We start from the raw sequence: 26,880 nt of genomic DNA, 5'->3' as shown, positions 1-26,880 counted from the left end.
CATCTTGCCTCACAGGGTCAGGCTCTGCACAGGCTCCGCTTTTACCCAGACAAGATCAAGGGGATAATTATACAGATTTTGGAGCTCCTTTTCTGTACGTCTCTCTTCTCTTCAGATACTCTACCTTGCAAACCACAGCTGCCTCACGAGGCTCAAATTCCAATCCCTGTTTCTCTGCCAGCGATAGTGCAGCTCTCTGGCTGGCAGTTTGGAAAGGACCTCCAGGCTGGAAGTTGGGGGGAATGTACAACGTGCCTCAGGAGTTTTCTTTCTTTCCAGGATAACAAAAGTATTGGAATTAGTGGGTTAGACACATAACCTCAGATGGCTAGATGGTAAATGTTAACAACGCATCAATGAAAAAAGTGATCGTCAGGCTTTTATGAAGCAGGTTATCTGCTATGTAACTAAGAAACCTCTGATAGAAAGACGCTCCATTATTTTATGCATCGCTAAGAAAGACCAAAATAAAAAAGGCTGCCAGTTAAATTACCTAGAAATGCTTTATTGTTATCTGAGAGTTTCTACACAATAATATGTCTGTGTCAACAGGGATATCACTGATGCAGCATTTCTTTAAAAAGTGCTCCTCTGGAATCATCTTCTAAGTTGCTGCAAAACACTTCCCTCCACTGAGGTGATAATTTGGGGTCCAGATCCCTGGCGGGTTGCAGTGCCACCCAACTTTGGGGCTTCCTGGTCCTGCTTATCCATCTGGGAAGCAAACCACTGGGAGGAAGTGGCTCAAGGGTCAGCCTCCATCCCCAACTACACACAGTGCCCGACGCATTTATTTGGTTCCTCGTGTTGGGCTGAGTTTGTCCTGACTTCCCCTTCCAACATGTAAGTTCTGTTTCATGGACTTTGGGGTGTTTTCTCCAACCCATGGACCACAGCTGGGGCCATCCCAACCTCTCAGTTTGATTCTAATCATGTTGATTGTGAAAAGAGAAGTGACCAATATCTCAATCTCATCCCCCGCCCACCAAAGACTCCTGATTCCTACACAATTTCATCTCTGCTCTGCCACGACCAGCTGCGTTACACCAAGTGATACTGTGAGTGCCGGTCTTCATCAACGACAAATGTTTCCATTTTATTATTTCCTTAAGATAATCGGTGTTCCAACTCATCCTAGAATATGTAATTCCAAGGCATTTAAATCTGAATGATTCTTCAAAAGTCTGCCAGGGTAACTTGCTGTGCCCACTTTCTTGACAACATTCTTAGCAAGCTTTCTCACTGAAAATGTTAAGTCCTCCTTCACCAGGCTCACACACACACAGAGACTGTTCTAGACCCTCCCCACGTGGCATACACATCAGATGAGGTGACACTTCTTGGTTAATTGTAAACCTTATCAAGCATCCTCCCCTGACCACGGCAGCTTTGAGGACTTTCTTTTTTCCACTTAATGTTTTATCTAGCTTACACTAAATAAGTATAATGTGTATGTTATTAGTAGCCCAAAATCGAGGCCAAACTTTTTAAACAAACAACTTTTTCAAATCTAAGAATCAAGCTAACTGTACAATATATACACTCAATTGGCTTTGAAGGGTAGATTTTTCCTATTTTCACAGTAATGAAACCATTAAATGCTATAAAAATTCATCCTGATACATCTATACCATAGAATATTATTTGGCAATAAAAAGAAATGAGCTACCAAGTCATGAAAAGACATGGAAGAAACTTAAATGCATACTACTAAGTGAAATGAAAAGGCTACATATTGTATGATACCAATTATATGACATTCTAGAAAAGGCAAAGCTCCAGAGACAGTAAAAAGATCAGTGGTTGCAGAAGTTGGGGATGAACAGGCAGAGCACAGTGGATATTCACAGCAGTGAAGCTATTCTATATGATACACTCTAATAGTGAATGCATGTAGATAGATCTTTGTCAAAGCCCATAGAACTATAAAACACAAGGAATAAACCCTAATGTAACCTATGAATTTTAGTTAATAATAATGTATCAGTATTGGTTCATCAATTTAACAAATGTTCCATACTAATGTAAGATATTAATAATAAGGGAAAATGTAGGGAAAGGTGAGGGAGTATATGGAAACTCTCTGTGCTTTCTGCTCAATTTTTCTGGAAACCTAATCCGCTCTTAAAATAAAGTCTATTGAAAATTTAAAAAATCAGTTGAACTTAAAAATTCATCTTTAGAGTTCTGAACAAAAACCTGTTTCTGGAATACTATAATTCATACAGAGAAAAAAGAAATCGTCCAGTAAAATGATTATTTGACATACTGAAACACAAAGTTACCAACAAAAATATATTATTTATTCTAAGAACTCTCTGCTGGGATCAGCTCTTTTCTATTTCCACCATGCCTACATTTTAATAATTCCACCTTGTTCTGAATAAACATGAAGCTGGATATTCAATGGTGAATAATCCCATGGCTTAAGCGGGCCCTAGGTTCTAAGAGAAACAACTAGTGACTTGAAAGAGGTGTTATTCTTTTACAATAAGGCAGAAGCTGGTTGCATAATGTAAAAGCAGAGGTAGTCCTACAGGAATTAGCCTGTGTCATTTGATTTTTATGGACGCTATTGTCTAATGAGAGTTAATGATTAAACACATTTGGTCCTATTTTCTTTGGTTGTTAACTCATTTGTCACAAATCTTATTGCAAAAAAAGGAAAGCATTTCACGCCAACATTTTGTACGATGCTACTTCAGAATTTGTCTCTAATTCATTTTGAATTAAATATTGTACATTTTAACAGATTTCTATAAATTTTGTATTAATTTATAGACATAGAAATCTATGAATTCACAGTATTCAAACTGCTTTATACTAAATGAAAGGAACCAAAAGTAATTCAGAAATCAGTAGGAAGCTACTATGCTTTCACTGTGGTTTGTGAAGCAAATTTGGAAAAAAAAAAAACAATCCCATAATTGATGAAATTCAAATTACAATTTTCTATTTTCTTGCTGTCACCATAGAGCAAATGGCTAAATCAGCTTTGAGCCTACTCCTTTAACAGGGAAGTGATTGCAACCACTAGGACAAAATTATGAAGAAAAAAAAAATTCGCCAAATGGGATTTCATTTTAAAATGCAGATCCTATTTGCAGAGCTTCACAAAGGAATACTGCCTCTGACAAGTGGAGAAAAATCTACCCTTCAAAGCTAATTGTGGCATTAAAGGATGTATGAAAGAAAGAAAAATGGCATATAGCTATTAAAACTAGTTTTGTAATGCAGACACACTTTTTCATGGAAACAGTAACAACAGCCTCCTGGGTATGGGGGGCGGGGCGGGGCTGTGTGTGGAATGAGCAAGAGGAGATTCTTCCAGATGAATGAACAAATGAATGAATGCTAAAAAAAAAAAAAAGTCCAAACCCAAAATTGTTTTAGGTGACTAATTAAGACCCCCTCTTAGAAAAGCTGTTGCTAGGTAAACAAAACTGTTTAAAACATGTTCATCATTAGTGTCCCCTGACAGAAGGATGAGGTGGCAGACTTGGTGACAGAAGGGAGAAGAAGAGCGGCATATGGCCCCCAGTTCTGTCCCCTGCTGACAAGCTGCCTCGCTGCAAGCCCCTTTTGCTCTGTATTCTGTGCACACAGCAGATTGCTATGCCCCAACTTTCCCATCTGTACCCCAGACTCGTGTCCCAACAGCGTGGCTGCCGTGCCAGGTTCCGCGCCGTAGGGGCGGGGGTGGATTTAAGGGGGTGGGGGTTGGAGGACAGGAGCAAGGGCTTCCACGGGATCTGGGGGAGGACGGGAAAGGAGATTAACAACCAATCATCACCATGCTATCCATAATGTAGTCTCCACAGCATTACATGGTATATTTCCAGTGGGGATTAGCCCATCCATCACCGGCCTTTATTGGCCCCCTTTTTGTTGTTGTATAAAGCCCAAACACTGTCATAAAATTCTAAACTGCTTAATTGCTGTGCTGTAAAAATTTGCATATCAGAGGTATGTCATTCCATCATTAAAGCGCACTAGGTATTTGTTACGAGGTCCCAACAATCATGCCAGTGCAGCCCTGAAGAAGGTCATTATTGGTATTATGCAAAATTTGCTGCCGAATTCAAATCAGCAGCAATTAGGGCTTTGGATACTGTTGGACTCATATTTTGATTCGCTCTGGTTCAAGGCTTACGGCATCCTGACCCCCTTCCTACATGATCAGAATGTTTAAGCAACCTTTTCTACCAGCTTGGGTTCTGGGTCCTTATAAACTTTTCACCTTCACTATCTTATATGCATTGGGGCAGTAAACTAAGTTTTGCATCTTAGATCTTGTCTGTGATCAGAATATTTAAATTGCATCACCTAGGTTGCTTGCAGTGCCAAATCTCCTCCTCACCCTTAAAATGAAAGATGGATGAAGTATTTGTAAAACTTGGGCAGGGAATATGCCAGGGTGCTCAGTAAGCTCGCAGGATCTCAACGGAAATGAGAGATTCCATAATGGAGAAATGCCCTAGCAGTGGTGGTCCACCTCTGCAGGTCCCCACCGGGGAAGGAGGTGGCAGTGGGTGGTGGCAGCGGGAGGGTCAATGACACCCTGCTCTTTCCCAGAGCCTTTGATCCCTACAGAGCTTTCCATCTGGGTGGAGGGGGATGATTTACAGAGCCCACTCGGCAGGGCTCCCTTCGCTTAAAAGCAGCCACTCCTGGTTTACCCGCGCCGGCACCCCTCCACCCAGGATCAGAATGAGAACTAATGGGTAACTAATCCAACTGACGTTACAGCGGAGACCCTGGAACCCTCAGGACTTCAGCTGGATTTCAGCCAGGACACTGGAACAAATGTTGCATTTATTCCCAGCCTGGCAACATTCTGAAACCCATTGATCACACTGAATATCTTAAGTCACCTGCACACAGATCGGCAGAAGCAGGATCAGTGTGCAGGCAGCATGGGGAGTGGTGATGGGGGGCTCTTCTTTGCCTCTGTCTCCTAAGGAGTAAATCATCAATGATAAACAAACAAGTGATAAATACTCATACGGTGGTTACGTCTCGATTACAGGTGACTTTTACTTTCTTCTTTATACTTTTTTGATTTTTTTCTCCCAAGATTTGTACAAGGTGCATGAATTAATTTTATAATAGGGAAAAAAGTTGTTTTTATAAAAGCTACAGAGGAATTAGTAGCATAGGCATTCCTCGTCGTACTCGGGGTGGGCGTTAGTGTGGACTCAGAGAGCTTCCATTGCAGGCTTTTCTGGGGGCCGTTCCAGCTAGCAATAAGCACAACTCATTCCAGGCTATGTGTTTTTTTTAAAGATATAGGCCACTGTGAGACTTTACATCAACTGTGAGAACTAAGCTTTTCGCCAAGGATGGCTGGCAGGAGGAAGTGAGGACAGTTGGAGAAGACAGCTAAACAATACATGTAATGTCAATGGATGAATGGATCAAGAAAATGCGATATATATATATATATATATTCCATAATACACATATAGTCCATTATATATATATATATATATGTATATATTATTCAGCCTTAAAAAAGAAAGAAATTCTGTCATTTGCAACAACATAGATGAAACTGGAGGGCATTATGCTAAGTGAAATAAGCCAGACAGAGAAAGAAAAGTACTGTCTGATCTCGCTTATATGTGGAATCTGAAAAAAAAGAAAAAGTGGAACTCATAGAGTAGAAAGAAGTTGTCAGTCAGGGGCTGGGAGTTGGGGGAAATAGGGAGAAGCTGGCAAATGGGTACAAACTTTCAGTTTTAAGATGGATAAGGTCTGAGGACCTAATGTGCAACATGGTGACTCTCGCTGATAACACTGTATTGTATGATTAAAATTTGCTAAGAGAGTAGAACTTGAATGTTCTCACACACAAAGGTAAATATGTGAGGTGATGGGTGTGTTAGTTAACATGATGGGGATGGGAAATTTTTTCACAATATATACATATATCAAAATCATCACATTATACACTTGAAATATCTTATAATTCTAGTATTCAATTATACCTCAGTGAAGCTGAAAAAAGAAAAAAACTGTAAAAAATACATATAATGGGGTATCTTGTCAAAGGCAATAACAGTGATAATAATAATAATAGTTAATACTTTATATAGGCATAGTTCTAAGAATTTTACATGTATTAAGTCACTTAACACTGGTAACAACGTTATGAAGTAGGTACTATTGTTATTCCCATTTTACAGATGAAGAAGCTGGTGCCCAGAGAAACTAATTAACTTGCCCAAGCTCATACAACTAGAGGGACTAATATGGCAAATCCAAATCTCTAGTCCAGACCTCTTTTCTAATCCATATATCACTCAGCTTGTAGGTCAGCTCCAGCTGGATATTCCAAGGGCATTTCATATTCGACATGTTCAAACTGAAATCGTCATTGATCTCCATGCCCGTGCAGTCCACTTTTTGCTCCCTATTCAGTGAACGACACTGACAGTTCTGTCACTTAGGCCACAAACCTCAGGGTGTTTCTCTTTTTTTTTGCAGTACGCGGGCCTCTCACTGTTGTGGCCTCTCCTGTTGCAGAGCACAGGCTCCGGACGCGCAGGCTCAGCGGCCATGGCTCACGGGTCCAGCCGCTCCGCAGCTTGTGGGATCTTCCTGGACTGGGGCACGAACCCGTGTCCCCTGCATTGGCAGGTGGACTCGCAATCACCACGCCACCAGGGAAGGAGGGTCTTTCTTGGCTCTTCTTTCTCCTGCATCCATACGCTTGCCAATGGTATCCTCTTAACATCTTTTCCAAGTTCCCTGCGTCTGTCCCACTTTGACTGCCATAGAGGAAGTCCTCACCTCACAAATAAGTGACAGATTATTGTATCTGTCGCTTGTATTGTTTTGCCCATTTCCAGTCTTGACTCCTTCCAATCCTATTACCACAGTTTTCTAGAACATCCATCTTTTCATGTCACACTTTTACCTAAATTTTGACTGGCTTCTAAACTTCTTACAATGAAATAAAGTTTCTTACAGTTCTCTAGTTTTATTTCCTCTGTCACCATATGCCATAACATTTCACACACTTTGCTTCTTTACAAGCTCTTTCTCTTGCCTGGAATGTACCATTGTCTTCTGGAAGAGTTCTATTTATTTTCCAAGATGCACCTCCACTCTTAGGCTTTCCCAGATACCACTCTTCCGACCCAAGGCGAATTAATATCCTTTCTCCAAGTTCCTGCCCTCTAATGTACATCTAATTCATGTCTGCTATTCCCTCTTCATGCCGTGTACATCTAAATTACACTCAGGTTGGTATCCAAGGAGACAGAGCTGTATCAAATGTGTCAGAGAGCTAAGTTATGACCCAGGGGAATCAGTTCCAAAAGAAGGGACTCCTAATGGAGAAGCTTGGGAGCCCTGCAGAAAGAGAGGTCTACAGCGTCCAGCCTACGATTCCCATGAATTACAGGATTTCCTAGGTAGTTGAGTCAAGATATTGTACATTGGACAAACCTACAAAGAGAAGATTGTGGAAAACTAAAGGGAGATAGAACAGACCAGGGGTGTGAAGCAGTTCATGGCTACTCCTACCATTGGGATAAGTAATGGTCTCTGTATTATAAAGTTGTATAGTACAGATTAAATGAGATAATGTATGTAAAATGCTTTGCATGGGCCTGGCACGAAGTTAGTGGCTCCCTAAATATTGGTTAGTATTAATAATTGCAATATTGATGCTGGGCAGGAGTGCTACTTCGTTTCTCCTATGTGTGTACATTACAAAAAAGACTTGTGTTTGAGTCTAAAGTGGACCTAAAGGTCTGAACAAAATTTAAAGTGACTTTCTGAATCACATTTACATTTGACCATAACTCATAAATCGACTTGGTAGATAAACACAGACAAATATCTAGGCCAAGCTGTATAACAAAATGATCAGGGCTCAAATAAATTAGATATTTTTGACATCTCTGCGATGTCAGAGTTAGAAGTGACCAAACTTTATTTAACTGCATGATGAATCATTAACTCTGCTGGCATTTGAGACATAAATTTTGATCACAAACAAGATGCTCATTTTAGGGATTTTATTTATGCATTCTTTCATTTTTGGCAAAATTCTGTATATGAGACCATGGGTTGGCAAAATTTTTCTATAAAGGGCCAGATAGTAAATGTTTTAGGCTTTGTGGACCAATGTGTTCTCTGTTACAACCATTCAATGGTGCCACTGAAGAGATAAAACAGTCAGACAAGAGTAAATAACTGGGCACGGCTGTGTTCCAACTGACTTTATTAAAAAAAACAGGTGGTAGACCAAATTTGGCCCATTTGCCAACCTCCGTACTAAATACAAAGCCCTTGACTTTGTGGAACTTATAGCCTGTAGAGGAGGCAGGCATCGTGTGAACCAGAAGATACTAGGTGTTATGTCAGAAGTATGTATATCATAGAAGAGGTACTTCAACAGATCATCTTGTAAAATGGGAGGATTGATATGGGCTAGAAGAGATCCCTGAAACTCACAACTCATCTTCTTGGGTGGAGGGATTCAATCTCTCACCTTCGATCAGAATCACCAGAATTGTTTTACTTTATGGCAGTAGTGTTAAACCTGAAGGATGTTAGACTGAAAATTTTGCTTTATTTTAAATACAGTAATGCTTGACCATGTTTCTGGAATGTTGGTATCTCTTCAGGAGATTTGTACCACAATCTATATTCATTATGCTGTCATTATCTCAATAATTTCTTTTCATGTTAAAGCATTTTTTTTTTTTACCAAAAGGATTGCTTATTAAATTAAGATGAAATGGCAATTAATCTAGAGTGTTATCAAAGACAGGAACATGCGTTTGTCTGAATCTCCGTTTATAAACATCAATGGCCTGTTAATGTACTAATATTTAGGAGGGCAACATGATAAAAAGCTTGCCTGCCTCTGTTAGCTCATTTTGTATTAACATATTCCTGTCACCAGTTAGGCAATTAACAGAGACTAAAGGAACACTAATTGTAGGCTTCTCTGCCAGTGTGCTGGGTCAGCTTTATTCCTAGGAGCTCGCTTAATGAATTTGTAATAATTGTAAGTGATGAAAGTGGGTGATTTTCTTTGAAAAGCAAACATGGTGATATTGCTACGGAGATTGAGATTAGAGAAAAGTCCTTTTCTTTGTGACACTGTTGTAAAGCAAGCACTTTGGGGAGATGCAGGGACAGGTCAACAAAATTTTCGGAAAGAGCAATGCTGAGAATGCAAGAGGGTTCCTAGGTAGTATCAAATTCTTCACAGATGATAACTGGAGAAAACAGCTGCAACACAGCTCACCATTTGATGAATTTATACAGAAATTGCTGCCTTCCAATCATATACAGTGAAGTTCCTATGAGTTGGTTAAATTACATGTTAGTCTTGGCCCTTCCCATCCATGTTCAGGAGGGTCTTCTGTACTTTCTTTGCTTATTTTGTATTGTTTGCCCCATTTCAATGAGAGAATATTTTTGAAAATATTCACTTTTACTAAAAGCAAACTGGAATGGAGCCCATGACATAAAATGTGGGAGAACAGAGTTGAGGATGTTCCTGAGACCTTTGGTGCAGACAAGACAATAGAAAGAACTTAGAGCGAGTGTCAGGAAGAATGAGTAGCTGGGACATGATAACAGCACCAAGGTGCAGAAAAAAGTTCTGCAACTGTCCTATTAACATACCAGATTTGATTTGACTCCATTATATTTTATCAAATAGTTTAGAAAGCTCACAGCATAAAACATCATCATAATTGTAACCATATATTTGGAGATTTAACGTGCACACCATAATGTACCATTAGTTACACAAATAACTAATAATTTGCTAATGACAATATTATGTTAAGTCAGTTTAGGGGCAATTAAAGTGAGTGATATTTACATATGCCTAATGAATCACAGTCGATGGCAGATTAAGAGATTCTAATGAATATTCATCCAGACATTCGCAACCAGCTTCACAGTTTATAAACTGAATTATGGTTGATTTGCCCTTTTAAAAATGAATATGTGAGTATCTTCTGCATGGTGAGAATGAACAATTGGGCCTGACTGTAAAATTTTTTTAAAGCAATGTACTGGTCAGAACACAAAACATTTTTATGCACTCTCATACCCTCGGCTTCACTGTTCTTTTTTATATCGCAGATCAGTGTTGATGAACTATCTCCATTTTCATTCTAATCCATGACATGAAATATAGAAATTGTTTACTATAAGATTAAATGGAAACCAAGTTTTATGCAGCCCCACTGAGGAAATAATTACAGGTAGTTTTTGCCATTGAAACAGTGAATACAAACTCTCTTTTCATTCTCTAGCCATCCTCATGCAACTCAGAAGGCTGCTTTTGTAGCTATATGTTGTCATGATAAAATTGGGGTTGATTTACTATCCTTTCAACTGGGTCATTTTAAGAAGTAATAAAACAAACAAACAAAAACACTTTACTCTGGCCCTGTGAATACAGGTTAAGACCAAACAAGGTTATGGTTTGAGCATTTAATTTCTCCTAAAAATTATAACACTTTCTGCTTTGACTAGCTGTTCCTCGTAAATATTGTTAGTCTTGTCTCTGTTGCAAAGATGAAGGCCAAACTCTTTGTCTTTCTCCAGATCCCACAACAGGTCCCTGAGAGACCAGATATCTACAACTCCCATTTCTTTTTCACCTTAAATTAGACAAAATTGTCTCCCTGCTGTTTCAGACTATAAAGATGTTAATTATTGCCTGCATTTTTTCCTACATAGGAAGTTAGAGGCTAGAACTAGAGCATCTTGGTCCATGGGAATGTAGTAAGACAGTTGAACAAGCATGTGCTTGATGTCTGGCCCTTATATAAGATGTCAAACTTGTATTAATGGAACTAGTGAGAGAAACCTCCAAAACCAAACAAGTGTTTTAAAGGCATGGGGGTAAACTTTGAAGGGTGACTGGAGCCTCTTGTTCCTAATGGACCAGAGGTCAAGGTGAGTGGGTTTCCAGGCTCAGCAGTTCTTTTTTATTATTATTATTTTTTAATTTCATTTATTTTGGCTACAGTGGGTCTTAGTTGCGGCATGCATGCAGGATCTAGTTCCCCGACCAGGGATCAAACCCGGGCCCCCCCGCATTGGGAACACAGAGTCTTCCCCACTGGACCACCACGGAAGTCCCTCAGCAGTTCTTTTAGGCTGGGAATAGTACAGAAAATATAAAAATGGCCTCCATCTATTCTCCCTATGCAAATGAAGTTCCCATAAGTGAAGAGTGGTCATTTCACTCTCTTATTCAAAACCTTAGCAAAGATGTCAATTCTCCCCACATCAGTCTACAGATTGGAAGGGATCTCAATCAAATTCTCAGCTGGATCTGTTGAAGATATAAACGAGTCAATACTGAAATTGATATGGAAGGACACAGAAACCAGAATAGCTCAAACAATTTTGAAAACAGAAGAATAAAACTGAAGGGCTCACATCACCTCATTTTAAGACATACTCTAAAGCCACAGTAAACAACACATTGTGTATTGGCGAAAGGACAGTTATGTAGATTAATGGAACAGAATAGTGAATTTAGAAATAGATCTACCACGTAAATATGACCAATTGATTTTTGACAAAGATACAGAGGAAATTCAAGGAAGAATACTATAGTGACAAATGATGTTGGAACAACTGGACACCCATAGGCAAAAACAACCACAACCACAACCAAAAAACTTGGATCTAATCCTCACGCTTTAAACAACAATTAACTCAAAATGGATCAGAGACTTAAATGTAAAATGTGAAGGTATAAAACTACTAAAAAAAAAGATATAGGTAAAAATCTTCATGACCTGGGCTTAGGGAAAGAGTTTGACAAGATTCAGAACATGCTACCCTAAAATACGGCATCTTGGCATATTGAATATTTTAAGGTGAAGGAATTTGAGAGAAAGCGGGTGCAGGAAGGATTCTCTGACTTCCTTCTTTTCCTCTGAAGTAGATCGTAAGACACTCATGTGAAGCGTCTTCTACCTGGAAGAAAGGAGCATTCTTATCTCTGAAGACAGAGGGACACCAAGGGGAATCTAGACAAACTTGCTAGGTTTCCCCCAGTTTACTCCCCTTAGCTCATACCTTTTTGTGTCATCACGTTTGTCCACGATTTTTCAGTCTTCATCAAACCTAGCATACACAAGCTCAGGCTTAACTGTTTCTTCAGGTGTTCATTTCCCTCTGAAGAATCCGATGTTACATTAAACTTATATTAAATACATTTGTATACTTTTTCTTGTTAATCTATTTTTTTTGTCAGTTCAATTTACAGACCCCACCAGAAGAAGCTGGGAAAGTAGTAAGAAAAAGAATTCTTTCCTACCCTGTAAGTTCTTAAACACAAAACCAAAAAAACAGGATCCATAAAATTAAAAATTGATGAATTAAATTTGATCAAAATTAAACATTTTGGTTCTGAGAAAGACACAGAAAAGAGAAGTGACAAACTGGGGGAAAATATTTGCAAATCATATATCTAACAAAGGACTTGTTACCAGAATATGTAAAGAATGCTCAAAATTTAACAGTAAAAAAACAAACAACCAGCTAAAAAAACATAACCGAAAAGACTTAAAGAGACACTTCACTGAAGAGGGTATACAGAAGCAAATAAGCACATGAAAAAAAATTCAACCTCAATTCCTAGTGGTAAAAGCAAATTAAAACCACAATATGTACAAAGCTATTTTATGGCTAAAATAAAAAACACTAGAAATACCAAATACTGGCAAGGATGCAGAGCAACTGGAATTGTCACACATTTCTGGTGGAAACGCAAAATGGAAATCAGTTTGACAGTTTCTTATAAAGTTAAACATACACTTACCATATGACCCAGAAATACCATTCCAGGGGTACTTATCCTAAAGAAATAAAAACTTATGTTTACACAAAAATCTGTACACAAATGTTTATAGCAGATCTATCCATAAATATCAAAATCTGGAAACAAACAAAATGTCTTAGTTTAATGGATGAGTAAGTTAACAATGGAATACTACTCAGCAAGGAATAAACTATTAATACACATAACGGCTTAGAAGAATCTCAAAAGCATTAAGCTGAGTGAAAGAAGCCAGTCTCAAAAGGTTACATACAGTATAATTCCATTTATATGACCTTCTCAAAAGGACTAACTAGAGTGAGGGAGAACACACCAGTGGTTGCCAGAGGTTAGGGAAGGGAGAAAGGTGTGACCGCAAAGGGAGAGCACAGAGGAGATTTCTGGAGTGATGACATTGTCTTGTGTCCTGATTACGGTGGTAGATAAAAGTGTTAAAATTCATAGATCTGTATACACACAAAGCAGTCTATTTTATTGTATGTTAATTTTAAAAATAAAATGAAAACTTTTAGTGGAGTTCTATTTCCTACTCCATCAAATCTAAACTCTCTCTGCCTGTGTGTGAGCCCCTCCATCATCTGCTTCCCCTCTTTGTCATGTTTCTAGGTCAGTTTCCTCTCTGTCCCCTGAGGCAGCTCAGCTGTGCCCCTACCCTCCATCCATCTTCCCTCCTTTTATGAACAAACATTATTGATCCTCTATAAAAGGCCAGCTACAGTGCTAGCCTTGGGGGTGCAAGAGCTTCTGGGCTATAATAGCCCCTCCTCTTCTCTCCTCTTCACCCTTCCTTTCCCCCCCTCCTCTTCTTTTTATTCAAATCAAGTCCCACCCCCTTTTGCCACATCAGCTCCAGGCATTCCTGCAACCACCAGACTCAAGTTCTCTGTCATCCGTCTGCACCAGTAAACTAATTGCACCACAGCTGTTTCTGGTTTTGTTGCATTCTTCCAGTTAGATTTAGTTCTTTGAAAATAGGAACTTTTTGTTTGTTTGCTTTTTCAGTCAGACCTCAGATGATCAAACAGCTCTTAACATAAGAGTGAGTGCCCTATACATAGCTCACTATTTAAAACATGCATTGGGAGATACGTTCGCTAGATTACTCCTTTCTGCCAGTGGACGCTGGGGAGTAAGCATCGTTGATGTCTCCCCCCTCCACTGCCGTCATGTCTAAGTCAGAGTCTCCCAAAGAGCCTGAACAACTGCAGAAGCTCCTCTTCAGAGATGTGATCTTTGAAACAACCGATGAGAGTCTGAGGAGCTATTCTGAGCAAATGGGGAACGGTCACAGACCGTGTGGTAGTGAGGGATCCAAACACCAAGCGCTCCAGAGGCTTTGGGTTTGTCACATATGCCACTGTGGAGGAGGTGGATGCAGCCATGAAGGCAAAGCCACACAAGGTGGATGGAATAGTTGTGGAACCGAAGAGGGCCGTCTCAAGAGAAGATTCTCAAAGACCTGGTGCCCACTTAACTGTGAAAAAGATTTTTGTTGGTGGCGTTAAAGAAGACATTGAAGAACATCACCTAAGAGATTATTTTGAACAGTATGAGAAAACTGAAGTGACTGAAATCATGACTGACCGAAGCAGCGGCAAAAAGAGAGGCTTTGCTTTCGTAACGTTTGATGGCCATGACTCATTAAACAAGATTGTCATTCAGAAATACCGCACTGTGAGTGGCCACAACTGTGAAGTAAGGAAAGCCCTACCTAAGCAACAGAGGGCTGGTGCTTCATCCAGCCAAGGAGCTGGAAGTCGTTCTGGAAGCTTTGGTGGTGGTCTTGGAGGGGGCTTTGGTGGGAATGACAGCTTTGGTCGTGGAGGAAACTTCAGTGGTCGAGATGCCTTTGGTAGCAGCCGCAGTGGCGGTGGCTGTGGTGGCAGTAGGGATGGCTGTAACGGGTTTGGTAATGGTGGAAGCAATTTTGGAGGTGGCGGAAGCTACAATGATTTTGGCAGTTACAACCATCTTCAAATTTTGGACCCATGAAGGGATGAAACTTTGGAGGCAGAAGTGCCGGTCCCTGTGGTGGTGGAGGCCAATACTTTGCCAAACCACAAAACCAAGGTGGCTGTGGCGGTTCCAGCAGCAGCAGGACCTCTGGCAGTGGCAGAAGGTTTTAATTACTGCCAGGAAACAAAGCTCAGCAGGAGAGGAGAGCCAGAGAAGTGATGGGGAAGCTACAGGTTACAATAGATTTGTGGACACAGCCAAACGCAGTGGTGGCAGGGCCTGGCTGCTACAAAGAAGACATGTTTTAGACAATACTCATGTGTATGGGCAAAAAAAATTGAGGACTGTATTTGTGACTAATTGTATAACAGGTATTTCGGTTTCTGTTCTGTGGAAAGTGTAAAGTATTCCAACAAAGGGTTTTAATGTAGGTTGTTTTTTTTTGCACCCATACTTTTGATGGCTAAATGTAATAGTCTGACCATGAAGCTGAATAAATGCGTCTTTTTAAATAAATAAAACATGCATTGGCATTGAAGTGAATGAGTAAGCATTAACCCTAGGAAAATATGAACATAGTTCTGAATTAGAAGGAGGTCTAAATTTCCCTTATTTCCACTTCCTCTTCCATTGCTTCTCTTGACATTGTTATAAACTCTGTCTTTCCTGACTCTTCTCAGCAAGAACTATACTCAGCTTCAGTTCACACCCTTTAATCTTTTCCTGACCTTTTTCCTTCAGGAACCTGAACATTTTCTCTCTTTAATTCTCTAACTTTCAGACTACTTATATTCTTTATTTAATTCTCCACTTTCCTAAGACTTTCTCAGTACTAGATGGTTTATACCTTACAAATGCCTCGTTTCCACTTCATGAAAATTTTTTTGCAATTTTCATCTTAATTTGTTATTTTTCTAGAGCTCCGTCATTTATTTTTGGTAAGAAATAATGTTACATTTAACCCAATTGCAATACAGGTCAGCATTGTTTACCTTCTTAACAGGACATAGTACTTTTTCATGCCGAGAACAAAGATAAGTTAAAGCTTTTATTTTAATTAAAAATATGTAAACAGTCTCAAAAACAAGAGAATATCTCTGTGGTCCAGAAATAAGAGAGTGAGGTATGGTGGAGGTTCCAGTCTTCCTGGCTCTAGAATAGGAAACTAGCACGGTTGCTGGGAGCTCCCAGGCATGGTGGAACAGACTTGCACCTCTTCTGGGTGGGGCGTGGCGTTGGCCTGGCTGTGTGACACACAGGGTCAGGGTACTTTGCCCTTCTAGAAAAAGAGCTTAGAAAAAGCTGCAGCTGGGGTGCAAGCCTGTCACCAATAACCAGCAGCAGGAGAGAGAAGCTGGAGGCTCCCAGGCAGAGCCTGCGCCCAAAGGCACCTGCTGACAAAGAGATGGGATCAGCATTGCTCCCACAGATAAGACACCCAAACTGCTCCCACAGAGCTTGGCTCTGAATGGGGACCTAGGCTGGGTGAGAGCAATCACAATTTCCGAGGCAAGGAGAGGTGAGCAAGAGAAGTGGGGCAATAAACACCAGCAAAAGGAAATTTCCACTCAAGATGACATGGCAATTAAAAGTTTAAAATGCAGAAATGAAACTCACGTCGTAAATGATAGCCAAAATACTCACTGAATCGGGGATTCATCCCTGAAAGGATAGAGATAATACAGCCATCTGAAAACCGTGTTAAAACTCCCAGTGAGCTAAGGGGAAAAAGAACTTAGCAAACTAAGAAATTATAGGAAGGGATTATGAAACAAAAACAAGTGGATATGATAAAGAACCAGGAAAAAGTCCTGGGAATAAAAAGTATCGCCACTATAATTAGAAAAAAATAAAAACAACTCTAGGGGCTTCCCTGGTGGCGCAGGGTGGTTGGAAGTCCGCCTGCCGATGCAGGGGACACGGGTTCGTGCCCCGGTCCTAGAAGATCCCACATGCCGCGGAGCGGCTGTGCCCGTGAGCCATGGCCGCTGAGCCTGCGCATCCGGAGCCTGTGCTCCGCGACGGGAGAGGCCACAACAGTAAGAGGCCCTCGTACCGCAAAAAAAAAAAAAAAAAAAACTCTAGATGAACAAAGAGAATTAATAAATTAGAAGGTATGCTGGGATATTTACCCAGAACACGGAACCAATGAAAAAACATGAGATAGAAAAGATTAGATTCACACTTTAGCATAGATATAACATAAAAGTTCCAAGGTAGAGAACTGAGGACACGGTAGTAGATAATTAGTATCGCTCAGAATTTTCCAGAATCAAAAAACAAATCCTCAGATTGAAAGCACACATGAACACATCCCTATTTTCTGATACACAATTTGTATATACAAATTCCTGTTATCATATAAAGTAGGGATTTGTTCATGTTAACGCATGCCCAGCCGTAGTCCCAAATGAAAAGCAGAAGGAAACAACTCAGTCCTTGCCGGGGCTCTCGCCATCCCTCTCACAGTCATTCAAACACACACAGAGGATGCAGAGAGTTACCTCTGGGTAACTTGATGCATGCCTCTTCTTCCCGCCCCATCTCCCACAGCAGCGGGAATCCTACACAGCAGGGGACTTCCCTGGTGGTCCAGCGGCTAAGACTCCGCGACCCCAATGCAGGGTGTCCAGGTTCGATCCCTGGTCAGGGAACTAGATCCCCCGTGCAGCACCTATGAGTTTGCATGCCAGCAACTAAAAGATCCCGCATGTGCAACTGAGAGATCCCATGTGCCGCAAGGAAGACAGGCACAGCCAAATAAATAAATAAATAATTTTTTTTTTTTTTTTTTTAAAGAAAGACACCTGAGCTAGGCAAGGCCAACCTTAGGTGTGCCTCTGGTTGCGCCACTCTTATTGGTATGTAACGTACATTGTTTCACTGAAGTTGTAACACGGGGTGGCATGGACTGACTTCTCGGCTCAATTCCTTCTCTCTCCATCCATCCCATTTAGTGCTTCAGTTCTAGGTTATCAAAGAAAAATGTCAGCAAGGGACCATATACCTTTGGTTAACTACAAAATAGACACCTGCAGCCACAAGGGGACCTTTCTTCCTGCACCCCCTGCAGCCTACTTGCTTTGGGGTGATACTTATACCAAGCATCCCTTCATTCCATCAAGCAGCAACATTAAATCTCTTGTTCTGCACTTTACTGGCTGAAGGTTGTAAATGTTTTATGAGCCGCTGAGCTTGCAGCATTACTATTTTATTAGAAGGTTGAATATCTTTTCTTCGTAGCTGGGCTACTAGTGAAGTTGTTCTTTCTCTTAAAAATGTTAACTTTATGCTTGTTATGAAATGGAAATTGGCAGGATGTTGTAAGTAACTGTTTAAAACTGGTTTGGCCCATTTGAAAGCAAGCTTGGATAGCACTAGGACTTTTTTTTTACTTTCCTTTTGGATTGACCTATAAATAACTGAGGCACGGAAAGGGAGTTTTTGATTCTCTAACAACTGGATTCAATAAAGTCCTTCTGGATTCAATCTGTGATTGCTGAGGTATATTATATGCAAACTTTGGCATCAATCCAAAGGATCAATTATGAATTTACTCAGGTGGACATCGGAATGAAGCAGTCGAGATAGAGCATCAAGTTACCTGGCTGATCCTGGACCCGCCATAGAATAGTTTTGAACATTTTTTCCTCATCTCTTCTGTCTCCGACATTTCTTCCTCTGCCTTCCTCACAAACTGAAAACCAAATAAGTCAGGGAAGTGAAATGGGGAGAAGTTAGCTCTTCTAGAAAGCTGGACTAGGGTGCTTCTCCTCCATGATGAAAGAACGATGTTACAAAGGGACCATGCTCTCACCAACCAGGAAGAGCCAATATGACCACCAGCTTCCCAAAGGGAACCACTCCAAGCATGTTCTTTTCCTCTCCCATGTCTCTGTTCTTACTGCCTCCTCAACTATGACGTTTGTCTCCCCTTCTTTATCTTAAAAGCATCTCATTTTCAAAACCAAGTTCACTTGTCACCTCCAATCTGCAGCCTTTCTAGACTAAATTCCTTTCCCCTCATGCGTACAAGTGAGAATTACTCCTTCCTTGCTATTCTCATTTTAAGTCTTACTCCATCTGTTGATTCATCTATTTACTCAACAATCTTCTACTAAATATCTGCTATGTGCCATGGCACTGGAGAGAAAAAGATAAATAAAGTACAATCTATATCCTTAGGAGCACAGATCTTTGTTTCCATATTATATTTGAATTCCCAGGAAAGATTTGTTGAGGACGAGACCTTATTGAAGCCATTTTTCTATCTCAGTGCTTACCGTTGTCTAGCACACGGTAGTTGTTCAAAAGATATCTCTTAAGCTGATTTGAAAGGAAGGAGTTGAGGTGTTAGATCTTCATTCTAAAGATTACGTTCCATGGGTGATATATTGGGCGGCCTCCAAAGACTGAGGTCAAAACGATTTTTCCTGTGATGCAGATTCTTTTAGTCTTTTATTTTTTTAATTTTTAAAATCATTTTTAATTGAAGTATAGTTAACTTACTATGTTGTGTTAGTTTCAGGTGTACAGAAAAGTGATTCACGTGTATATATTCTTTTTTTTTTTTTTTTTTTTTTTTTGCGGTACACGGGCCTCTCACTCTTGTGGCCTCTCCCGTTGAGGAGCACAGGCTCCGGACATGCAGCCTCAGCGGCCATGGCTCACGGGCCCAGCCGCTCCGCGGCACGTGGGATCCTCCCGGACCGGGGCACGAACCCGTGTCCCCTGCATCGGCAGGCGGACTCTCAACCACTGCGCCACCAGGGAAGCCCCTCAAGTGTATATATTCTTGATAGGGATTCTTTTAGTCTTTAAATCAAGTTGCATTTCTTTAGTTTATTAATTCAGGAAATATTTATTGAGGGTTTACCCTCTATCATGTTCTGTGTTAGACATTGAAGAAAAGATAAATAAGCAATGTATATAGCATACGTGTATATATGTACATAAATATAGGTGTATAATATATACAAGTCAGATATTATTATTGCTATTATTACATGGAAAACCTACAACTTGTCCCTCAGCAGTAGAGTTATGACAAGAGTCTGTTCGGATAAGAGTGAAGAGTTCAATGATCAGTCTCCCCCATTAGACAAATGCTCTATAAAGGACCGTGTCTTCCTTTATGTCATCACCCCAGCATAATATTGGGGATAGCAGATGCTCAGAAAGAATTTGATGAATGAATGAATTGTACAGCCATTATTTTGAGTGTTGAAGTCTAGTGAAGATATTTGCTTCTGTCTAAAACAGGGCAGCCAGTTGCTTTACAGTGAAATGGTACAGAATTCATTTTGGATCAGACAGGTCTGAATCAAATTGGATTCGTTTTTACATTTATGAAAGTCTCAGGATTTCATAAAAATTTATAAAATCTTACATTAGATAAAGCCCTGGGGTTAGAAGAGTTTAAACAAAATCAGTGGAAAGTTCTCTTGTATAAGAAAAAAAGTAGACTCATTCTATAGAGAAGCATAACTTTGAGATTGTACATGTCTTAGAGTTCACTTGTCTCTATTGTTATATTATACATGTCACTATTGAACTAGGACAACTTAAAAAGCCTTATTACTAAGAGACATAGCAAGAATACTTGATATGATAAGACAGCCCACTAAAGCAAAAGGAGTCAATTGCTTAACTAGGCAAATAATTTTGAAAATTTCCTTCCAACACAGTGAGACTCCATAGCCAGAAAGTCTGATGTTGTCTCCCCTGTGACTATTAAAATAAGACTCAAATTTAATAAAGGATTTCCCTGAAAGACAGCACATATTATATCAAAAGAAAATATCTGCCTATACAGGAGTACAGCATCATTAAAGTGTTACCACATTTCAATTCTGAAGTGTTTTGAAAACAGCACTTCTAGGTCTTAACTTTTTTTTGCCAGAACAGCGTTCAAAACCCTCAAGATTGAGCCAGTGTTTATGAAAGTACTCTGCAAATTCTAAAGTACTCTATAAGCTTAGTTTGTACTATTTCTATTATACTCTGAGATTTTGATATCTTTTCCTGTGGTTCATCAGGGAAACTTCCCACTTGAGTAGCTCTAGTATTTCAGAGCTATATAAATATGATTATTAAAGGAGAATCATTAGAACTGTGTCCAGACCAAAACGGCATCTTCTGAAGGACAGAAAACACACGTCTCTCTCTTGGAGAGTTTGAGGTAAGGGCTATCTTTGAGTCTCCTGTTAATGAGGTCATCCCTGGCCCCTTTGGTGTAGACGTTCAGATGTTGTAATGCTTCTAAAGCTACTCTATTAAGAAGGAAAAAAAAACTAAGTATACTGCAGATGGGCAGGTGGCCATTATGGACCGGCACCGTCAGTACAGCTTTCCACAGCCGTGGACTTACTTGCTCCTGTGGCGATTCATGGGCTCACAGTGGTCAGTGAAGCACTTAGGCAGGACGTGGGAGGTTCTAAGGGGCAGCATTAACGTTCCAAGCCCCACTCTCAGATCTGAATGTGAGAGGGAATGACACAGACATCTTAAAAGCCTAGGAAGACAGCCAGAATCTAGAAAGTTCGGCCTTCAGCTGCCTTGATTAGGATGAACTGCACTTGTCTCCTGTTGTAGTGAGCTGAGTGCCACTGTCCTAGCAGATTGTTCTTTAGACAATTATTACTAAAGTGCACTGTAGGAAGTAAGTGTTTAAGAAATATTTGCTGATTTATTGTTTGCTCCATAAAACTATCTATTAAGGGAGACAAAAATAAAGAAATAATATGCCCTAAACAATGCAAAAATAGTAAGTAGGAATAGTGCTACCTCTACCTGGTTTCTAAAGTTATGTCCAGAGCTCCTTCTCTCTGTAGTAGTTAGACACTTGCTGGAATAAAACAAAAGCAAAAATGGAAACCCTTGTAGATCTTTCACACTGAGGGGGATTGATACAGGGAATTGGTTACACTGGGAGAAAGAAGGAGCCAAATGGGGCCCCGGAAACAACCCAGAGCTTAGCAATAGCAGCAAATTGCTTCTCCTGTTGAGGAAGTGGAGTTGCAGGAAGCAGTGAGCCAGGGGTCTTTGGCAGGACTTGGGACAATTGTGAGGACTCCTGGCAGCAGCTGGGACCACTGAGGCAGGAGCTGTACAGAGGGAACTGGAGCCACGGGGCAGCACAGCTTCAGCAGGAGAGGACTTGGGAAACACATGGTTTCTTTCACTGCCTTTCAATCTTCCGATCTTCCACCAGTGACTCATTGGCCAAGCAGCCTGGGAGTGAGTGGCAGGGGAGTCTGGGAAACGTAGTCCCCTCTGGCACAGGGTCGGGGGATGGGGCAGTGTGTGTGTGTGGCGGCGGGGAGCAGAAGAGAGCCACGGGCAAATCTGCAACTGATCACCATGCACTCTAAGAAGAGGTGACTTTTTTCCCCATAGTAAATGGAGTTTTATCTCCGTAGTATTTATATCAAATTAAATGAACTTATAGATTATATATCTTTGTGTCTTTTATTTTCCCCTTATGTTTAATTAGTGATCTGAGAAGGGGCTTGCTGATTAAGATTAAATAATTAACCAGAATTTGGTTATAAAGGACCATCAGTTCTAACACCTTCTGGCAAACTGGAGAAAATAATAACTGGATTCTGCCTTTCTCAGGAGCGTCTATCCAGAGGTAACCTGCAAACTCTCTCAGAAGCATATTCCTCAACCAAGTGTCTGCCTAGTCCAACTTCTTAACCTTTAAGGAAATGAAACTTTGGTCTCTCACCCACTTCAGGGCTGGGCTCTCACTCCTTCTCCCACGCTGTGATGTCTGTTCTATCTGGCCTTGCCTTTCGTTTTTTGAAACTGAGCTCTGAGAATTGGATGGGAAAAGCTGACCAAACACGTAATTGTTCATTGGAAAGTAAGTTTTGAGTTGAGGTAATATGTTTCCATTTTTGTTATGGCCAAAGTCTTATTCCAGCTCAGAAAATCCTTCTTAACTGAGAGTACAGCTGATCCATGGCTTAAACTTGAGTCCAGATCAGAGGCCAAGAGATGCAGGAGAGAGGAGAATGAAACACAGGTTTTATTGCCCTAACCCAGAGATAGAGCAGGGCTGAAGCACATTTTTGAAATGTGCTCTTTAATGCCCTTGCCTGTACCACTCTTAAGCCAGGGTGGAAGCCTCCACCAGATGCCCAGAGCCCTCCCAATACATCTGCCCCAGGCTCCCATGTCAGAAGCCCAAACCATGCTTAAAAATTACTTACCCTCCCTCCTTTCCAAAAAATCAAAACAAATTTAATACCTCCTTTCCAATGACAATGAAAACAAATTTAATACCCTTTCCTCCACTGCAGTTCATAATAATACTTAATATGTATTTAGTGCTATTTATGTACCAAGCACTGTTCTAAATACTTCATAGGCATAAACTCATCTAATCCATGCAACAGTTCTACGTGGTAAATTCTATTACAATATCCATTTTACAGATGAGGAAACTGAGACACAGAGAAGTTAGGCAGCTTGCCCAGGATTCTACAGATTCTAAAAACCCAACAGTCTGACTATAATTGATGTCTTAGTCACTACACTAGATTCCTCTCAGCTACAGTGAAGAGCTAAGAGTAAAGCAATCAGATAAAAAAGAATTCAGACTTACGTGTGAATAATTGATAGTTATTAATCCTCCCGGAGAAATGTGCAGTTTTAAAAGATGTCCATAAACTCAAGGAATCTCAGACAAAGAGGAATCATTCCCAATCTGAATTGCCACTTTAGTTGCTAGCCCAGGCCTTTGGTCATAGCTGAGTTTGAATCCCAGTTCTGCCATCTCCAGGTGTTGGCATAAGCAAGCTTTTTAAGTTACACAGACTTTAGTTTCTTACCCCTGAAAAATGGGATAAAGCAACTTTCTGTGGTAGATTAAATGAAATCAAAGCTGTGAAGCACTTAGCAAGCAAGCCAGCATATAATGAGTACTCAATATATGGGGCCATTATTATTATGGACTTCCTTCCTAGGGACATGTAAACGAGAATTACAAAGTAGTCTGTAAGTGCTAGAGGTGGATTATAACGTGAAAAGGATAGTGTGATGGGTGAAATTCAAATTGTACCCCACGGAGTCCTGGGCATCCACAGGCCTGCCTCCAGGGCTCCTGGAGTGTGCAGAAGGGAAATGACACCACCACCACCCTGCCACCCCTGCTTTCATTTCAACCAGAACAATCCCAGTTTTATGCGAGGGATGTGTGTGTGTGTTAACATTGACTTTTTGTCACATTGCACTCAAGAAAGGATTTTGGCTAAAATCACCACTGGGACTGGCACTCCTAAACGGAGTTTTCTAATCTTTTCTCTGGAAGATCTTGAGTAATTCCCTCACCGTTTCTGACTTACTTTCCTCTTGGCATAATATGAATGAATTCATTTACTGTTCCTCCTAGGTAAAACTTTGGTCAGCTTTTGGAACTGTGGGGAAACTACCCCAAAGTAGACTATTAAGAGGAAACATCTTCCCATAGAAATACCTCCAAGAAGTCAAGCATGTTTGCTAGTATGTTCATTCATTTCTTTACTTGTATCACTTTTTGCCTTTTTCCACGTCTGAACTCAGAGACTCCCTAGAAGTTTCCAGGCTGTCCACAGTAGCTCTCAAGGCAATCGGGCAGCCCAGGAGGGCTCTGGGATCTAGGATCTGGAGTCGTTCTACACACTGGTCAACTCTAATGCAAGTATTTTTAGCTGGAAAATAGCTTTCTCTAATCAAAATTACCTCACGAGTGTCCTCCCCAGACTAGCTGCTGAATTCATTAACACCCATCAGTTCAAGGAGAAAGGACAGTAATATCTAATTTTCTTAATGTGGTAAAAAATACATAACAAAAGTTACCATCCTAATCATTTTTAAGTGTATAGCTCAGGGGTGTTAAGTCTCTTCACATTGTTGTACAGAACATCTCTACAACCTTCTCATCCTGCAGAACTGAAACTTTATACCCATTAAACAGCTCCCCGTTTCTCCCTCCCCCAAGCTTCTGACAACTGCCTTTCTACTTTCTATTTCTATGAGTTTAACTACTTTGGATACCTCTTAGGAGTGGAATCATACAGTATTTGTCTTTCTGTGGCTGGCTTCTGACACCAGGCTTCACCAACATTCAGCTTATGACAGGATTTCCTTCTTTCAAAAGGCTGAATGATATTCCATTGTATGTATTCTCGTATCTGTGGCGGATTAGCTCCAGGACCAGCCATGAATACTAAACTCCAAGGATGCTCAAGTCCCAGAGAAGTCCCTCCATAGCCTCAGGTTCTGCATCTGAGGTTTCAATCAACCTCTGATTTTAAACACAGTGCATGAGCCACCAGTTGGTTGAATCCTCAGACGCAGAACCAGCAAATATGGAGAGCAGATATTGCTACATTTTGTTTACCCTTTCATCCATCCGTGGACACTTGGGTTGCTTCCACCTCTTGGCTTTTGTGAATAATGAATGCTACAATGAACACGGGTGTGCAAATCTCTCTCCAAGATCTTACTTTGAATTCTTTTGGAAACATACCAGAAGTGAGATGGCTGGCTCATGTGGCAATTCAATTGTACCTATTTTCAGTGCTCTTCTGTCACAGGCTCCCTGAGAAACTCACAAGTCACATTTGAGGGCTTTCATGCTGCTCAGAACTTCCTGGTGTTGTCCCGTCCAATTCTATCAGGAAATGGCTGCTCCAAGAAGAAGCAGGAGTTACTCCAAGTCTGGGAAGGATGCCTGCTCTTTTGAAATCCCCAGCATGCTACACATGATACGTGAGCTTATGAAAATTACATACTTCCTGAACGCTCCTTTGGCACAAACTTCTGAGGCATTCTAGAGTTGGCCCTTGCAGCGAGAAACCACAAGAATGTCCATAATGCGATGTAAAACATGCCAATTCTCACTCCACTCGTCTACAAACTAAACAATTCGCACAAAATTCCCTGCAGTCTCACCTCCCTTATGAGTGGAAGTTGATTTGGAAAATATTCATCCATAGATTCTAGAGCACCAAGCAGAGCATTATACGAAGTGGATTTTGTTGAATTGTTTATTCACAACACTCAATAATTGAACCACCAGGTACCATGGTGACAGAAATGAAGGTAGATGGATGGGAGTTATAGAAAGACAATGGGTCCCCTGTCCTTAATGGTAATTAGTTGGCCCTGGCCATATATTCCATCTGTTCATGTACTGTGACCTCAACATACATCCTACATGAAGACAAAAAAGAACAAAATGTACATTAAACAATTATCATCAAACCTGGAGATTTTTTCAAATTGATTTAGAAGGCTGATATTTAGAAAATATTACCTTTTCACCTTGTGAAAATTAACTGAAGATATAAAATTATTATTAAGGAGAGAATATTTCTATTTCTTGGCTATTTTCTTCCCTTCCTTAACCATCAGGTATACTTATAGGAGAAACCATCATGGAGAGTTTCTAGTCAGTCATTGGCCAATCAGCTATGAGGACCACTGTCCTGGTCCAGGTGCCACTGCTGGTTTAGATGTAAAGAAGGCCTGGGATGTTGACTTCTTCAAACGCTAGTGGTGTTTCTTGTAATTGTCAAAACAATGGACCAATCAAAACACCTGAACTGAGTTAGACTATTGTATAGGGTGTAAGTTTTAAGAATGACCTAGTTAACGCTATAAAGTCAAGGTCTTGAAATTCAAGAGACTTTCAAATATGAAGAAGTTCCAGTGGGGGTGAGTATTTTAGTCCCAAAGGAAGAGAAGAATCAGAAGTTTGGAAGTATGAGCTTTAAGAGCTCTTATACAGATAGAAAAACTCGCCAAGAGACAGAATTGGAAACACAAAATATACATCTCTAGAAAACAAAATAAATAAGCAACAACAAAAACAAAACAAAAATCTTTGGAGGGGGAAAAAGTCCATAAGGAAGTTTTCGCCATTCCTATTTGCAACCCCTAAATATCGACCTTCTATGACTTGTGGGAAAAAGAGAAAGTGAAATCTCTGACTTCTTTTCATGGTAAAAACAAACTTGAGTTGTTATTGTACGTCCAATGGGAAGGCTGCTGGCGATAGGTTTGGGGCCTGCTACTTCCCTCGAACT

General features: G+C 40.4%; 1 pseudogene; it reads left to right on the top strand.

Moving 5' to 3' along the window:
• The first annotated feature begins 14,010 nt into the window (after positions 1-14,010).
• On the top strand, positions 14,011-14,970 carry LOC132437129 (heterogeneous nuclear ribonucleoprotein A1-like; annotated as a pseudogene).
• Positions 14,971-26,880: the final 11,910 nt, after the last annotated feature.

Source organism: Delphinus delphis, chromosome 14 (genome assembly GCF_949987515.2).
Source record: "Delphinus delphis chromosome 14, mDelDel1.2, whole genome shotgun sequence".
In the NCBI taxonomy this organism is placed as follows: domain Eukaryota; kingdom Metazoa; phylum Chordata; class Mammalia; order Artiodactyla; family Delphinidae; genus Delphinus; species Delphinus delphis.
Note: the sequence above shows the minus strand (reverse complement) of the source record. Positions and strands in the feature narration are given on the sequence as shown.